The following is an 18,185-nucleotide window of genomic DNA, read 5'->3' on the forward strand; positions in this document are numbered from 1 at the left end:
GGGGTAGCGCACCTCCTTTAGGACCTGTCTGTCCCTCCAATCTGTCCCTTCTGCGCCTAGACTTTATGCCACTAATTCCAACCTGTGACTTGGCCCAAGAGGCCCTAGCAGAGAGGGGATGAGGCCCAGTCATTGTGCTGCAAAGAGATTAGCTATCTCAAAGCCCCCACACCCCGCCCCGCACCAAGGGATCGCCGCAGTAGGCAGTGAATGGAGCATATTAAAAGAAAGCGCAACTCGCCATTAGCGCCGTCACCAGCGAGCACAGTGATGAACTCAAGGGAGAGCCTAGGGTTCCGTCCCAAAATAGAAATACTGAAATACAAATTCAGCCTTGAAAGATTCTAAGGAAAGATCTTTTAGAACAGAGCTTTTCTTCTGCAAAAGAAGAGCATTTCCTTTTTATTTTACACTGCCAGTTTAATGTCGAAACTGAGTTGTTGTAACTTCCCTAATGAAATGCCCGCTGGAAAACAGGCTATTTTAGTTCTGGGCTCCCCTGCCCTAAAAGGATCCGGGATCAAGAGGGTTAAGGCTGGCTCTGGATCCAGGGCAGCAATTCCTTATATTGTAGCAAAAGTCTTTCATGCTGTCTGGCCTTTCCTGTGGCATTGAAGCAGCTTTATCGATGTATGCTAAGTAAACATAGCTTTGTTTTTGTCTTCCACCCACCGCCCTCCCTCCAGGCGCAGACTGGAGTTGGATCCTTTCCAAAGCGGCTGCTGCAGCAGTTACAGCCGCCGCCTCCACACACAGGAGCAGGGTTTCTCGGGTGAGGCAATGCGCCTGCAATTCGCAGAGACAAGGCAGGAATTGTAATTGTACTTCATCATGTGATGACTTATGAAAGAGGAAGTTGGTATGTTTGAGTCACGTAGACTCTGCCCTCTTGCTTAAGGTTCCAAGTCCTCTCAGAAGAGAATTATCATAATCTTTGCCATTCAGAGTCAAGGTTATGGGGTTGGATGCAGTGTGCTCCTACACACTGTGGACAGGCAGGCAGAGGCAGTGTCAGTGTTGTTGAGGCAGTGAATTGAGACTGGCTTTTAGCTAGAACACTGAAATGCTGCCACTTGTCTTAAGCACTAAAGGAAGTAAACTGGGGAACACTCCTGCTGAGACCAGAGGAAGCAAAAGTCCTTTCCAGTGCTAATTTCTAAGATTTTTTTTTTTTTCGGATACAATCACAGTTTAGGAGCAAAATGAAAGCCATTCAGTGAAATACTATCAAAAAGCAGGAGTAAGGGAAGTGGGGGAAAGCAAATCAAAGGGAGCAGTTTTAAATGAGAGCTCAATGGGTAGAACAAATCTGACCACTCCCACCCCTGCCACCAAATACAAACCGATTTACTTGGGTTTCCACTGTCTGAAAATTAAACATCTAAAATCTGAATCTGGTCGCCAGAGCTTATTCCAGTCGAGATGCTCTTGCTAACACAGCACAACCCTGTACACCTTACAGGGCAGGGTAAAGAAATGTTCCTAACCAAAGGAACTCTGCCCTCAGGTCACGCAGCTGCGGGAGGAGTGCAGCCATGTGCCCCCAGCACAGTGTCGGTGCTGTCCAGGAGATGGTATTCCTGGATTGCTGAGTTCATGGGTTTCACTCTATACAGCGAGGTGGAATCACAACCTCACTCTTTAGAATGCAGCTTCTATTAATAACATGATGTTGCAACCATATCCTCTGATTGTAGATATTTGAAGGAGAAAGAAAATAGAGCCACATGTCATTTGGATTTCTGTGGGCACCATTCTAGGCTCCTTGGACTCAGGTAGAAGTACTGTGATTAAAGAACACTTGTAATATTCAGGGACTTTTCCATTAAAAAGTTACAAACATATATTTGAACATATTTGTTTATATGACTGCATCTACACATACTATGGAGAGTCTTGACATAAATGAAACTTCTGTAATATACATGAGAGATTTTCTTCTAAGTAATAGGATTTTATGAGACAATTCCACTGGTTATCAAATTGCAGATAGATGTTTTTAGAGATATGTCCCTTCTATTTGACTGTTCCCTATAGCCTGCCTCCCCTGTGCACAGACAGCATTCGGATATAAAAAAGACTTTTACATGTGGAGGTGGTAAACTCTATGTGGAGGGTCTAAGAATCAAGCCAAATAAAATTGCAGGAGCTCTTAATCATCCACATGTTATACACAGAAGCTGTTAGTCACCAGTCTTTGTGTAAACATATGTACAGGCCCCCATTTAGAGCAAAACTTGGGGTCTTGAGGTAGGCTAACGACTTACCATGTCAGAATTTAAAGAGCTGAGTAAAAAACACAGACAAAGGAGAGATTGAGGTCACATGCTTGCCCAGTCTGCAAGGAAATTTGTAGGAGAACTGGAAGGGATTCAACAGCCATTTGATGCCAGAACCCTCCTATTGACTTTTTGGAAAGAGGGTGATGAAATGTACTTTTTCTGGAATAATATCTGGATGTGAGTTTAATTTATATTTAAGACACTCGCAAAAAACCTTTAAAAGAGATTAGTAGGAAGATACTGACAAAATAGTGAACTAACTTCACGGGAAAGGTTTGAAAATTTTAAAACGGTAAATTTCCTCTCATTAGCTTTCTTTACTTAAAAACTTAACTTTCTTACATGCACAATGAGCAGAAAGGGAGCTGAAAAAAATAGAATGATGTAACAATTCTGAAAGGTTAAGAATAAATATGATATTTTACTGTACCTTTCATAGGGACATTTAAAAATATTATCTCAAGCATAAATGCTATTATTTGTCATCTTTCAGAAAATAAAACTCTGAGATATGAAAAGATTAAGTGATTTACCTAAAGTAGCCCTTAAATTGAGTGCCAGGACTGAAATCCAGGTATCAGTCCTGCTATCTAATGATATGGTGTAGAACATTCTATCTGCATTTAAAAAATAAAATCACAGTTTAGAGGCCCAGCAAAAGAGACTCCTCCTAAGTGTTAAGATTTGTTTATCTATATTTATAAGGAAAAAGAAAATTCAAGTATAATTCATAGGACGATCAATCCAAAGAAACACAAATATTCCCAACAGATGGAAGGAGATGGTAGAGGTGAGAGGCAGTTGCCATAATACCACATCTTGCATGGGACTCCTTAAATGGCAAACCATTTTGTGCTGGACTTTATGATGGTTACGTAAAAATTCATGTTGGTGTTAGGATGAAATGTTCAATTCTGGGATTTAGTTGGGTGGTAAAATGGTGGTGGCAGTCACCAAACTGGAATACTATACCTCCTATTCTTTAAGACCTATTTCTTTAAAAATAAAGAGGAAAAACTTGTGAAATCACTTAATTCCTATTGTAGGACTCCAGTTGTCACTGCTTTGAACTCAGACAAATAAATGGAACGGACTACAGGACACTGAAAAGAAGAAAATGTGAAGCCACCATATTTCATAGAATTTCTTTGCTATAAAGAAGCTACAGGAAGCAAAATGATCATAACTTATTCAAATAAGCTTTCATTGTTATTGTTTGTATTTCTTACGAAGTGCCAGTTAGCCATTATTAAACAGACTGACTTTCTTTTGAGAAGATGAAAATATATTTTGCAAAAGGATGACAATCACCAGAAAAATTTGGCCTTAACCATTAGCATTTTATTAATCTGTTCTGTTGGCTTACTTGCTCTTGTCCAATATGTTTAGTGAAAAATAGTACGGTTGTTATTTAAAACAATTATTTTTTATATATAGTGGAAATTACAGTGATATTTCTCAACGATATAAACATCTAACAAAATTTTTCCTCCAATACTTTTTTTTTTTTTTTTGGTCAGTTTTATGTATAAGGAAGACAGAGGACTCCTTGCAAAAGGAAAAAAGGAAGGAGAGTTAAAAAGACTAATGGTGGGGTGTAATTTATTAATTGGAGTGAACTTCTGTATGTTTTGGCACCTCCTTTTCTATGTCCACATGGAAATGCCTCTTTGCTAGGGGGAGCACAAAACCATTGAGAGAGTAAAGAAGTTCATACAGAGAAGAAGAAAGGGAGCCTTAGCGAAGACCACTGGTGGCCAGAAATAGTGAAATGGATTCCCTAAAGTGACTGCCTAAAAATAGTGTGTTTACTGAAAAGATTGTCACAGACAGCTAAAATGCAAATACAAATGAACTTTGATGGACCTGTTGGCAAGTCTCCCCAGCCCTTCAAGCAAATTCCTAAGTGAGAAGTTGATTCTGAAACAAACCTGGAAACTACACACATGTGAACTTCCTTGGGATTTTTATTGCTTAGTATCCTTAGGTATCTAAATTTAAAATATTTTTCAGACTGCTTTTAAAAATTAATTATATTTATTTACATTTATCTATTTATATTTGCCTTTTCAGACCAATTCATTATTCTTAATAGTGATGAAGAACATCATTCTCTGTTCACTTTATGAATTTGGTTACTTCTGGAAGTGCCAAAAAGATAAGGAATTTATCTTCAGACAATAGTAAATCTGCCGTTAAAAAACAGCTAGAATTCAGGTTTCCCAAAGTGCAGTTCTTTCTTTAGCCCACTGGTGGGCTATCTGCTGTTTGTATTTTCTTCACAGGTTCTTTTTTACATGCACGTAAATATCTGCAACCATGGATGGCTGAAGGGCCATAGATTCTCTTCAGATACCTGGTACCTGTTACTGGGACACTCTGAGCCAGAGTTGCTTTTGAGTGGAAGAGGAGGTACTGGACTTGATTCCATTCTTGCTCTGAACCTTCATATGGTGAGTAGGTGGAGATGGGAATACCCAAGATTCAACTCCAAGCCCAAGATTCTTCTGACACACATAGTATCACAAAATTATACAGGAAAACTACCAGAAATGCCTGCCCTTTATTTGAGGGGTGTTGTGCCATCCAAATAAAATTGTAAGGTAAAATGGTTTCCAGATCATCATATCATCTGAGAACATCACATCTGCTTGGTTTGGGCTCAAATTCCAGGCTAGGAGTGTCTAAACCATGGTCGATAGTTAAACTTAAATTAACTAGGGCAAAAACATCTGTATCAGCATTAATATGCCTCAGTAAGTGTCTCAAGGCAACTTATGGGAAATATTTGCACCTTTTTTTTCCCACCCGAGTCTGCCTTACTATATATATATATATATATTCACAGTGGCAAAGATTTAATATACTGTCCACGGGCCTTTCCGATTAAGAGGCCTTAGCTGAAGAAGAAGAAAGTTCCTTGCACTGACAGGCATTTGTCTGAATAAGTCAGCAGGATGTGGAAATTTATTTTGAGGTTTTGTGTATCTCACCCAGGATTTCACTGCTTAATAGCCATGTGAAGTCTTCACTGAACACTGGCTATCTATTGACTTCATAAACGACTGTATGAGAGTAAGTTCAAGGAATTCTGATGTTTTGAAATTTTTGTGACTTTGTTAATATCATGAAAAGTTGCCTTTATTGTCTTCTATGTGACTTAAGTATATTTGGGTCTGATTACAGAAAATTTAAATTCTACATTTTTTAAATTTTATGTTTTTCAGAAATATGAAAAAAAGCACTTAAGTGTAAATTTTGTTTTATTTCAAGTATTCAAAAACAAACAAACAAAAAGAACTGTTACTTTACTTTTCATATAAATATTACTCACTATATTTTAAATGTGTTCCAGAATCAGACTGCCAGATTCCTTCAATTCAGAGTGTAGAAAAGGGTAAGCCGCCCGTTCAGCTGTAATAGGAGCCATTCTTTTAAAAGCCTGAAATCTGAAGCTCTCTTATACTGAAAACATGTCAGGACATGCCTTTTGGGGATGCTGTTTAGGCTCAGAATTCTACATTCTGTACTTCTGAAGTTGTTTTCTGTTGGCAAACTACCTCTTGATTATTTTCATGTGCTTGGTGTGCAGGCCAACCGCTCCACTTTCAAGTAATTAAAACAAACAAACAAACAAAAAAACACCTCTGTGGAGTGTCTACATTATTTTAGCATAAAATTGTGGGTTTTGTGAGTGCTTGTCTTATAATGGTCAAGTTTATGAGTTGTCAAAGTTCGTCAGGGGCTTAAAAATCAGATACACATTAGAATGTTTATATTTCAGCTCATTCCTGCTTCTTAATAATATCATCATGTTAAGGAATGAAAAATTACAGTTACTGTCACAAAGTCTTCACCTTTGAGGAGTTGATATTTCCCTGGTAAAATTAAGCAATAATTCTCATTCACTTTAGCTCCTTTTTGGACTAAGTCTGGGAATGGATTGAGACAAATAAATGAATGAACAAATGAATGGAGTTTCTTTCAGACTCTGAAAGGTGCAGCTTTGCATCCCTGTAGAGTCTAATGGGGACATTGGAAGAAAACCCTTCTTTTTTCCCTCAGGCAGGAGATAAAAGTTATATGCAAGTCAGTTCTTCCCCTCCATGGAGTCCTTATTGTTTTAGGAAGTTCTGATTCATGGTTTGGAGAATTGCACTAAATTAGTATACTGTATAACATGGCTTGGTTAAATTAAAAGTAAATGTTCTGCTTCCTTCCTTCCCCCACCCCTGACACCAAGGGTTCATTTTACAGGCGCCACTATCTGTAAATCCCAAACAAAGGTAACTGGCTTAAAACACTTTCAATATTTGCGTAATTACAGACCTTGTGTGAGTAGATGTTTTAGTATTTCTGTGCACTAGCAGGATTCTCAACTTGCCACAAAACAGAAAGGCATGATCGTGGGTCATGGTTAAAGAAAAAAAGTTTCACCTGATTTAACTTTGTAAGAATTATTTTTTAATTATCTCTTTTATCAGGTAATTTCCTAGAGATGTATGTACAATGAGAAACTAGTCTGAGAAGACAAACAGGACAGGCATAACTAATTCAGAGTTTTGGTTTTTTTTTTTAAAAAAAAAAAACATTCTGTTTTGTAGACCAAGAATATAACTTGTAAATCTTTTTTATGCTTTTATTATGGTATATAAATTATGATTTTTTTTTTCAGTTGAAGTCAACAAAGCCAGCATAGGGAATAAAGTCAGTTTCTTTCTTTAAGCTTTCCATAGGTAGTATAATTTAAATAATTCCATGGTAGAGTTTCAACACCTCAGATGGAGCACTGTTGTTTACGAAGTAAGAACAGTAATCCTCATGTAAAAAGGTAGTAGTGCTACCTCAGACAACAGATGGTGTTATTAAATACACAGGCAAAGTCTAAGGTCATAAGGAACTAACAATTAACCAGAAATACGATCTGTCACCGTCGTTTAATGGGTAACCTACCTGATACATACCACTTATAGTCTTGTGGGTGTTGGGAGGTATACAGTCAAAGCTTTGGAGCAGTTACACAATCATTTACAAATATTATAATTATATTCTTGTTTAAGCCTTTAGTGAAACTAAGGAGTCAGAAAGAAAGCAAAAAGCAGTGTGATTTCCTCACAATACTGCTTTCTGTTACCTACTTTGAAAAATACTTTATCATTTCAGATTGTACAATTTCTTAGCTATTCCTGATATCATTTATAAAGGGGCCTCTAAATCCACGTATTATGAAATTGGTCTCCCCAAACTGGTGCTGTCAAAATTCTGGATTTTAGACCACAAGTCTGAGTTGTTCTAAGACTTCTTTATATTATCACAGGTATCATTTTTACCCCTGCAGATTTCAGAGGGAAGGGGCTGAGAAAAGACTTGGGCATCCTCAGTAGCAAACATAGGGAGGGCACTGGAAAATGATAGTGGGGAAAGGGGTAAGGAGTTGGGTGACAGTGAGGCAAGTGTGATGGAGAACTTAACAGCAAGTAATAGGTGGCACTATTAAAATCTTGAATTGGCTCAGTTTTGATTGCAAATCAAACGTAAATGGAATGATCAAGTGGGAGCTAGTCACATACTGCCCAAACCTTGAAAGAATTTCCCAAAGAAGGTTTGCCATGGAGAAAGTGTCACCTATTTCCTTTTCATTTAGGGCTTTTGAGGATGAGGGACTGAATTCAAATTCACCAAAAGGAAAAATGATCCGCAGAGCCACAACTGGGTCTAAACCACAAAGGAAAAACTACTCGAGTAGAATTTGGAAGAATGAAACTTGTCTCCTGGGCAGGAACTGCAAAGTGTATCAAGGCGTTGCAACTCCAGCCATTGAAACTACTATCAACCTACTGGGACAACAGCATCTGGAAAAGCTAAAATATCCCTAGTGCCCCAGGTGAATAGAAGATGAACAATGAAAACCAGGGTCCAGAGGTCAAGGGCTGATCAGAGTAAATAAGTGGGCGGATTCCAGTCTTCAGACAAAAACTGTTTTTAATTTTCCTTGCAGCCAGATTTGGTGAGGAAGAGTCAGAATCATAGAAAACACATGCTAATAAGATTTTTTTTTTCTTATACAGTTTCACATATTTAAATACGTTTATTTCCATTCCTACAACTTGAAATTGAAACAGGAAAGCACACCATCTCCAGACACAGACCCACAATCTGAGACCTTCATCTGTAACTCGGAGAGCTTGCTTTTCCATGTGGGCAGGACTCCGGCCGGAACTTGCAGCGGTCCTCAGAGAAACCAATGCGATCCCCCTGGGCTGAGTGGATGAGAACTTTCTGGAGAGCGGAAGACTGGTGGAGGTCCAGCTGGAAAAACATATGGCAGCAGGGGTGGAAAGAGCGCTTTATGACCAGGAGCATTATAAAAAAAAAATGTCTGAAGGCTCACGGCAGCCGTTACAACCTAAGATCTTACTAAGCATGATGGATGTTCTTACTTCTAGGACTGCCTCCAATTCAGCTGGACCGAAGCCAGCGCCGCATCCTCAGGCGCCCCACGGGATGGTGCCTGCAGAAGAAAAGCATCACACCACATCCTATCTCCAAGGCCAGGAGTCCAGCCCTGCTCCTCCCACCTCCCCCCACTCCCTGAATGGGGGTGGGACCGTAGACTGCTCAGGGAGCACAGAAAGCGGCAGCTTATTGTGTTGTCCTGAAAGAAAACAAAGTTCGCAAATCATTGTAGACAGTTTGTTTTATGATAGTTATGTTGGGAAGGAAAATTACTACGGTGATGCCCTTCTTAACCACTCATGAACTCAGGCAGCCGTTTTGAACTACACAGTCATACAGACTGAGCTCAAGGAGCAAAGTCTAAGAAGATGACATCGGCAGATAAATTTTACATCAGTCCCTCTCTGCCCAATGCCACTTCCAAAATAATGGAAAAGGATATTTGATTTTTCAATGTTAATTCTCCATCATATTCATCTCAAATTTCTAATAATCATTTGTATCTGTAGCTGGGAACCCATTTATTTCAAATACAGGTATAACCAGCTTTGAGGACATTCCGTATGGAATGTATCCTTTGGAAAAGAAATAAATTAGGGATGATTATTCAGAATTGCAGAAGAACACTTTTTAAAGTCTGTAATTTACCACGGGGTGGCTTTTTTGTTTGTTTGTTTTAAATAGTAAGTTCCTCTTAGTATACTTAAGTAGGATTTGATTTTTCAGAAAGTAATCAGCATACACTTTTTAAAGATTCACACATATTGCCTTAGAGATATGCATGTGTGCCTCTTTTTATCCTCAGCTATGGTATCCATAATACAGAAGCTGGTGCTAACGCTGCTATTTTTCTTCAACAGACAAGGCTGTCTCCCTTTCAACTTCTCTGATGGATGTTTTACCACCATTTTCCTGAAGCTGTGGCAGTAGTAGAAGCAGCAATCACTGTAGCCACAGAAATCAGGGCCTAACTTTATTACCCAATCATTATGACAATTATCCATCCAGTTTTCTCTTTGTCCATGTACACGCATTTCCAAGGCATATATTTTCATTACCAGACAGAGAAAGGCCAATAGGTCGTTTGTACTCGCTTCATGCTGATAAAGCAATGTCATTAACTTTTGACTAGAAAAGCAAATTACAGCCTTTTGTACTTGGATTGTGTTTTCCTCTTACCAACTCAAAGCAAAAACCACGATGGCTAATGTATATCTTTTTTTTTTTTTTCCAAATACTGTCAGATAGTATGATTTTCATCCCGAGTGAACTTACCATCCATTTGACCAAAGGAGGAAATGTGTATGTAAGACTACCTGGGCCTAAAGTAGAAAGGCTCTGAAAGGCTGGCATTCTCTAAATGATCATGGAGAGAAAACAAAATCACTTCTCAGGCAAAGCTTTTCCCTTTTTGGGGCCTCTAGGAATGCAGAGATAGAGCTGGGCTGGGGACCAGCCAAATGTTTGTTTTACTAACAGTGTCCCAACTTCTCAGGACTTCAGTGCACTACCTTCTGGGCTTTCTGGCTCTATTTCACAGCACCAGCGGCTCCAAATCCCATGCTCTAGAGACACTCAATGGTTTGAGCCACCGGAAAGTAAATCACGCTCTGTAATAGGTTCCAATTCTGCCTGTTGCTATATTAAACACATGCAAATCACTTTTCTGTGCTTCACTTGCCTCTGTAAATTGATATAACAACAACACACACACAAATAACCCACAAGTGCCTAATAAATGCAAAATTTAGTAATATGTCCAGTCCATTCATCGTTGGTAGGTATTGTGCAGTGGTTAAGAGTGCAGGCTCTGGAGGAAGAGAGCCTGGTTCATATTATAGTTCTATCATTTTTACTAGCTCTGTGATCCTGGGCTAATTACCTAAGCCTTCTGTGCCTCAATTTCCTCATCTGTGAAATGGGTATAAAAATAGTACTTACTGCAGAGGTTGGTAGGAGAATTAGATGACATGTGAAGTGCTTTAAACAGATCATGCACTTAGGAAGCTCTCAATTGATGTTGGCTTTTATTATGTTAGGTATTTCCAGAGTAGTCTGAAGCAGGCAGTACTAAACTCAACCAGTGCTTCTATCTTTCATGGCCAGACTTCAGAATCTTCAGGAATAGCCTCTGCTACTTAGCATCCCTTCCACACCTACCACTCCAAGGAAGTGTTTATCCCTAAAGCTGCCAATGACCTCATTTTCACCATCTCCAAGAGACTCCTATCTCCCTAATTCTTTCTGAGTCATCTGTCACTTTTGATATCGTTCCTCAGACACTTTTTCTGACTTTCTCTCTTAAAGTAATATTGACTTTGTCTCTTAAAGTAATATCTGATCTTTTACCTTTTGAACTTCTTTCCACATGTATGCGTTTGTTCTCTGCCCCCACCCATAACCCCCATACCCACTCTTGACTTCAGTACTTGGCAAATAGTAGTTGCTCAATAAATGTTTATGGAACTAATTTGTTGAAGTAGTGGAAGATAGTTGTTGAAGTAGTTCCTAGTCTCTACCTTTTTGTGTTCTTTTCTTGATATTTGATCCCTTGCTGGCCTTCCTAGAATCTCTGCTATAATGAAGTAAACCTTTAAATCTTTTGACTTATGGTCCATCTTTTTCTTCTTTTGAGTCTTGAAAATCTTCAGAGTTAAATGTAGACTGTTTTAAGTTTCCTTTCTTTTTTTTGTTGGGGGGGGGGAGTTGGGTAGGAGGTTACATTTTTAAGATCTAAATTTCACTTTATTAAGGAAACATATTCAAACTTAGGAATTAAATTTTCAAAACATCAAAAACGTGCTATTATCCTGGAAAATAACTCCTCTTGAGATGTACAAGATTTTTTAACAGGGAATCATATTCTTTGAGGGGTAGAACCCAAGAATATGCATTTTAAAAATAAAGCTCCTTTCATATACATAGTGAAGTGTGATGACTTTTAGTATTAAAAAAAAGAATCAGCAGTCCTCCCCTAACACACACACACACACACACACACACACACGCACACACACACACACACACACACACACACACACACACACACACCCCTTTCTGAAGTCAACCATATGTGATTGCTTAAAATTACCCATTATGTTGGATTATTCTTAGCATCACATTGTCTTGTACTGACCAGAGCTGACATATCCACTAGGTGCTTAGGGCCCATGGTACTTTTAGGGTCCCAAGAAAATGTTTTAATTTCTTTTAAAACCAAAGGGAAAAATGAATATCATTGTAATAATAAAGGTCTGACATGATCTAAAAAACTATGCTCTTATCCACTTAGATTAATTCTACTTGTTGATTGATTTGGATATATTCAAATCTACTCACTCTCTTTCCACTGTCAATTACATTTATTTGTTTCCCCTCTCTCTTTATATTTTTTAAAGGCTGCTATTCAATTCCTTCAAGGCTCTACACTTACACCAGATCCATTAAATCCTCCTAGAATTGCACAGTAAATGTCCACCAGATATTGATTATTCAGGCAAGAATAATTATAAGAGTCGAAACTCTCACATTAACCCACCTAGCCAGTACCCTTCTGTCTTGCAAAGTAGTGTATTTTGTAAATAAAGATTGACAAAATCAAATTAATAAATATACCATGGGAACAGAAATTAGGAATATAAAAATAGTACCTCAAAATGAGTACATTATATGTATAAATTCACAATCAGGAATTTCTTCAGTTGGGTTTTCAATTATGTTTAGTTCTTAACACTATATTTTTCTGCATGTTGTCTATATGACCTAATTTAGGTGAGCTTCTGAAAAACCTTAGCATCAGATTAATAATCATATCTAGGCCTCTTAATTTTTTTTTTTAACTAGAGAAGTTATAGGTTTACAGAAAATATAGAGTTCCCTTATACTACCCCCATAGTTTACCTTATCATTAACACTTTGCATTAGCATGGTATCTTTGTTACAATTGATGAAACTATATTATTATGATTATATTATTAACTATAGCCCATAGTTTACATTAGTATTCACTGTGCTGTATAGTCCTATGGGTTTTAAAAATTTTATTCTTGTAACATAAATACCCTAAAATTTCCTCCTTTTGACTACATTCTAAAATATAATTCAGTAGCATTAATTTCATTCACAATGTTGTAGCATCTAGACCTTTTAAAGGCATTCTGTGATGTTAAGAAAATAAAACAATAAATTTTAACATTTAAGTTAATGATTCATAGTGTAGCAATTTTATTTTAAGAACAGTTTGTGGGTGGGAAAGATCTCCTTGAGATAAATGTGGCAAGCCATCATTCCAAACCAGAATCTGTGGTAGACCTATGTCATCATTTGGTTCTAGAGCATGCCATCTCATTGTTGGAAAATGACAAGTATGTGCTTGCTAGGCCTTCAGTTCAATTGTTCTCCTGTGTTTCAGCTCTTGACTCCTGTGACAGAAACTGCTACCTTTCTCACAATGTCAATTCTCCTTTCTTTCTTGGTAAAAGAACCCTAGATTTTAACTGGACTCATTGCCATAGTTGCAGAGATTGCTGGCCAGTCACCAATTTGTGTCTTCATCTCTTGAGACTGACTTGACCCACTATTCCAGGCATCTCTGTAGTTCTAGCCATTAGAATGTGAGTGGAAGTGATATGTTTCACTTTCACTTCTGGTCCCAGCCCACAAACACCTCCCACACTGACCGTCCATGCTCTTTCCCCTTCAAACGTTTGATGCAGACAATTTAAGAAGACAAGTAGTGAAGATGGCAGAGGTATCAGATAGAACCTGGATCCCAGAATCACTGCTTGGAGGAGAACCACCTACCAATGAAGAACATCATTTTGGACTTGATGTCAGTGAAAAATAAACATATCGTGTTTGAGCCATTAAACATTTTGTGGTTGGCTTGTTCCCAAAGCTAAATTTGCCTGACTAACACAGACATCATAGGTGAAAGACTATATTTCCTAGACTCTCTGGCTGCTAAATATAGTCATGTAACTAAATTCTGGCCATTGAGATGTAACAGAAGTGTTTTATTTGGATGGGAGGGGAAACATTTTGTCTTTCTTTCCTTCCCCCTCTGCTGCAGTCTAGAACTGAGACATGATGGCTGAAATTCCATCAGCCACTTGTGACCTTGAGGGCGGAAGCCACTTGCTAAGACAATGGAACAAAGAGAAATAGGAGATTAGATCCCTGATGAACATGGAGCTGCTGTACCAATCTTGGACCTCTGCCCTCCTCCCACAAGTTTTTATGTTAGAGAAATTTTGTTCCTATTTAAGCCACTTAAAAAAAAATTCAGTTTTACTGAGATATATTCACATACCATACAATCATCCATGGTGTACAATTAACTGTTCACAGTACCATCATATAGTTGTGCATTCATCACCACAATCTATTTTTGAACATTTTCCTTACACTAGAAAAAATTAAAATAGGAATAAAAAATAAAAGTAAAAAGGAACACCCAAATCATCCCCCCCATTCCACCCTATTTTTCATTTTGTTTTTTGTCCCCATTTTTCTACTCATCCATCCATACACTGGACAAAGGGAATGTGATCCACAAGGTTTTCACAATCACACTGTCACACCGTGTAAGCTACATTGTTATACAATCATCTTCAAGAGTCAAGGCTACTGGGTTGGAGTTTGGTAGTTTCTGGTATTTACTTCTAGCTATTTAAGGCATTAAAACCTAAAAAGGGTTCTAGATAGAGCATAAGAATGTCCACCAGAGTGACCTCTCGACTCCATTCTAAATCTCTCAGTCACTGAAACTTTATTTTGTTTCATTTTGCTTCCCCGTTTTGGTCAAGAAGATGTTCTCAATCCCACAATGCCAGGTCCAGGCTCGTGCCCTGGAGTCATAGCCTGTGTTGCCAGGGAGATTTGCACCCCTGGGAGTCAGGTCCCATGTAAGGGGGAGGATGTGAGTTCACCTGCCAAGTGGGCTCAATTAGAGAGGGGGGGCCATATCTGAGCAACAAAGAGGTACTCATGGGGAGACTCTTGGGTGCAATTATAAGCAGGTTTAGCCTTTCCTTTGCAGCAATGATTAAACCACTTTTTAATGTCCCATGTAGCTGAACCTGAACTTCAAAGAGACATATGTTCTTCTCATAACAGTAAGAATGATTATTTTAAGATTTCAGTCAAGTCATGTCACTTCTTGGCTATAATCTCCTTAATGACTCCTAATTTTTCTTAGAATTAAATTCATCTTTTTACCCTGGCCTACAAGGCTCTGCTTGATTGTCTCTTGCCTACCTCACCAGACTCATCCAACTACACTGATTTTTTTTTTTTTTTTAAGAAATAAATAGTAAAGTTTATTAAAGAATTAAGAAAGAGAGAAAGAAGACATGTTAAAGAGATAATGTGGGCATCTTCCAGGGAGAACATGCTGCATGGGAATGGGTTGGCTTGTTATATAGGAAAGTTTTACTATGATCTTCTCTTGAACTTTGAAAACCTGGTGTCTTTGTTCTAGGAGGGGACAGTTACTACAGAAATCAGAACTTGTGACCTGCCCTTGCATATCTAAAATTTGTCTTTGGGCAGATGTTTAACAACTTTTATGACCCCATGCTTTTTGTTATTAACTGAGAATTTCCGTTGGGCCCATGATTTTACAAGAGTTTATGGTTTGGGGAGGCTTCAGAGCCTTAGGGAAAATTTTGGCTCCATGAAGTCTGCGGTTGAAGCTTTGCAGGTTTGCATTAACTCTTTTGAAGCTGAATAGAAGACCAGGGACCACAGCCTTGATGCCCTATTCTATTCTGCCTCAATTTCCCCTGAAAGAGTAGAATACCCTTAATCTTAAGGCGGTGCTGAGAAGTGAAGAGCCGACGTCTGTAACCTCTTCCTGCTGTTTTAAGGGTGGTAGTCCCAACCTACAAGGGTGTAAACTCTTTATCCATTCCAGTAAGGGTGGGGATAGGCTGGTCCTGGTCCAGAATAGCTTGATAGTTGCGGGAGTACACTGACTTTGCTTCTGTTTCCCTGCAATAGCTGGTCATTCTCATCCACGAGGCCCTGCTGAAGATATCACCTTCTCAGAGAGGTTCTCCCACATTCTACCTACAATGAACTCTCCCAGCTTCCCTCTATTTCAACACTCTCTTTTGTTCTTCATGGCATTTATCACAGCCTCTAGTGATCTCGTTCATATATTTATTTCTTTATTGGCTATCTCCCCAACAAGAATGTAAACTCCATGAGGCAAAGGGTATCTCCAGTACCACACCTGATAAGCAGCTGAGGCTACTTCTTCCTGGTTTTGGATTCAAGGCATGGTCAGTCCTTTCCATGAGACCTAAGTCTCCTCCAGCCTGCAGAATGGAAATATATTGAAACATCTGCACACAATAGAAAAGGAGGGGGGTAGGTGAGGACCGGGAGACGGCCCCTGAGTTTCTCAGTGACCTCCCCAGCACTCCTCATTCCCCACCCCACCCAGGCTCCTGGTACCTGTAATGTACTTTCTATCTCTATGAATTTGCATGTTCTACTTATTTCGTATAGCTGAGGTCATACAATATTTGTCCTTTTGTGTCTGGCTTATTTCATTTAATATGATGTCACCAAGGTACATCCAAGTTGTTATGTGTCAGTACTTCATTCCTTTTTACTGCCAAATAATATTCCCTAGTTTGTATATTTCACATTTTATTTTTCCATTCATCCATTGATGGATACTTGGGTTGCTTCCACTCCCTGGATATTGTGAATAGTGCTATATGGACATTGGTGTAAAGATAACTGTCCAACTCCCTGCCTTCCATTTTATTTAGTATATCCTGGAAGAGGGAATGCCTGGTCAGATGGCAATTCTAACTTAATTTACTGAGCAACTGCCAAACTGTTTTCCACAGTGGTGGCACATTTTGCATTCCCACAAGCAATGCATGGGGTTTCCTATTTCTTTGTATCCTTGTCAACACTTGTTATTTTCCAATTGTGTAGTAATAGTCATTCTGTTGGGTATGAGGTTGTAGCTCATTGTGGCGATGATTTTCATTTCCCTAATGGCTAATGATGTTGAACATCTTTTCATGTGTTCATTGGCCATTTACATATTTTCTTTGAGAAAATGTCTATTCAAGTCCTTGGTCCATTTTTTTATTGGGTGCGTTGTGTGTGTGTGTGTGTGTGTGTGTGTGTGTGTGTGAGTTGTTGAGTTGTAGGCATTTTTTATATATATCAGATATTAAACCCTTATCAGATATATGGTTTCCAAATATTTTCTCCCTTTCTGTAGATTTTCTTTTCACTTTCATGATAATGTCCTTTGATGCACAAAAGTTTTTAATTTTGATGAAGTCCCATTTACCTATTTTTTCTTTTGATGCTCCTGCTTTTGGTGTCAAGTCTAAGAATCTATTGCCTAATACAAGGTCCTGAAGATTTTCTGCTGTTTTCTTCTAGGAAATTTATAGTTTTAGATCTTATATTTAGGTCATTAATCCATTTTGAGTCACCTTTCTTTTATGGTGTGAGGTAGGGATCCATGCTCATTCTTTTTCCCAGGTCAATTTGTTGAAGAAACTCTTCTTTCTCCATTGACTGGACTTGGCACCCTGGTCAAAATTCAATTGGCCATAGATGTGAGGGTTTATTTTTGATTCTCAATTTTATTCCATTGAACAATCCGTGTATCATTGTACCCAGTACACTGTTTTGAATCCTGAACTTTTGTTATAAGCTTTGAAATGAGGAAGTGTGAGTTCTCCAACTCTGTGCTTCTTTTTCAAGATGGTTTTAGCTATTTTGAGGTCCTTGCCATTCCATTTGAATTTGATGTTTGCCTTTCCATTTCTGCAAAGAAGGCTTTTGGAATTCTGATTGGGATTGTGTTGAATCTGTAAATTGCTTTAGGTAGAATTGACATCATAGCAATAGTTAATCTTCCAATCCATGAACATGGAATGAATTTCAATTTATTAGGTCTTCTATAATTTCTTTCAGCAATAATTTGTAGTTTTTGATTTATACATTCTTTACATCCTTGGTTAAATTTATTTCTCAATATTTTCTTCTTAGAGTTGCTATTGTGAATGGAATTGTTTTCTTGATTTCCTTTTCAGATTGCTCATTTCATTCCTGGTGTACAGAAACACCACTGATTTTTCAGTGTTGATCTTGTCCCACCACTTTGCTGAATTCATTTATTAGCTCTAGTAGCTTCCTTGTAGATTCTTCAGGATTTTCTGTATATATAGGATTAAGTCATATGCACATAGGGATAATTTTACTCTTCCATTATAATTTGGTTGCTTTTTTTTTTCTTTTTCTTTTTCTTGACTGATTGCTCTGGCCGGAACTTTCAGTACAATGTTGAATAGCAGTGGTGATAGCAGGCATCCTTGTCTTGTTCTTGATCATAGGGGGAAGGCTTTTAGTCTTTCACAATTGAGTATGAAGTTGGCTGTGGGGTTTTAATATATGTTCTTTACT

This window comes from Choloepus didactylus, chromosome 2 (assembly GCF_015220235.1).
Source record: "Choloepus didactylus isolate mChoDid1 chromosome 2, mChoDid1.pri, whole genome shotgun sequence".
Taxonomy (NCBI): Eukaryota; Metazoa; Chordata; class Mammalia; order Pilosa; family Megalonychidae; genus Choloepus; species Choloepus didactylus.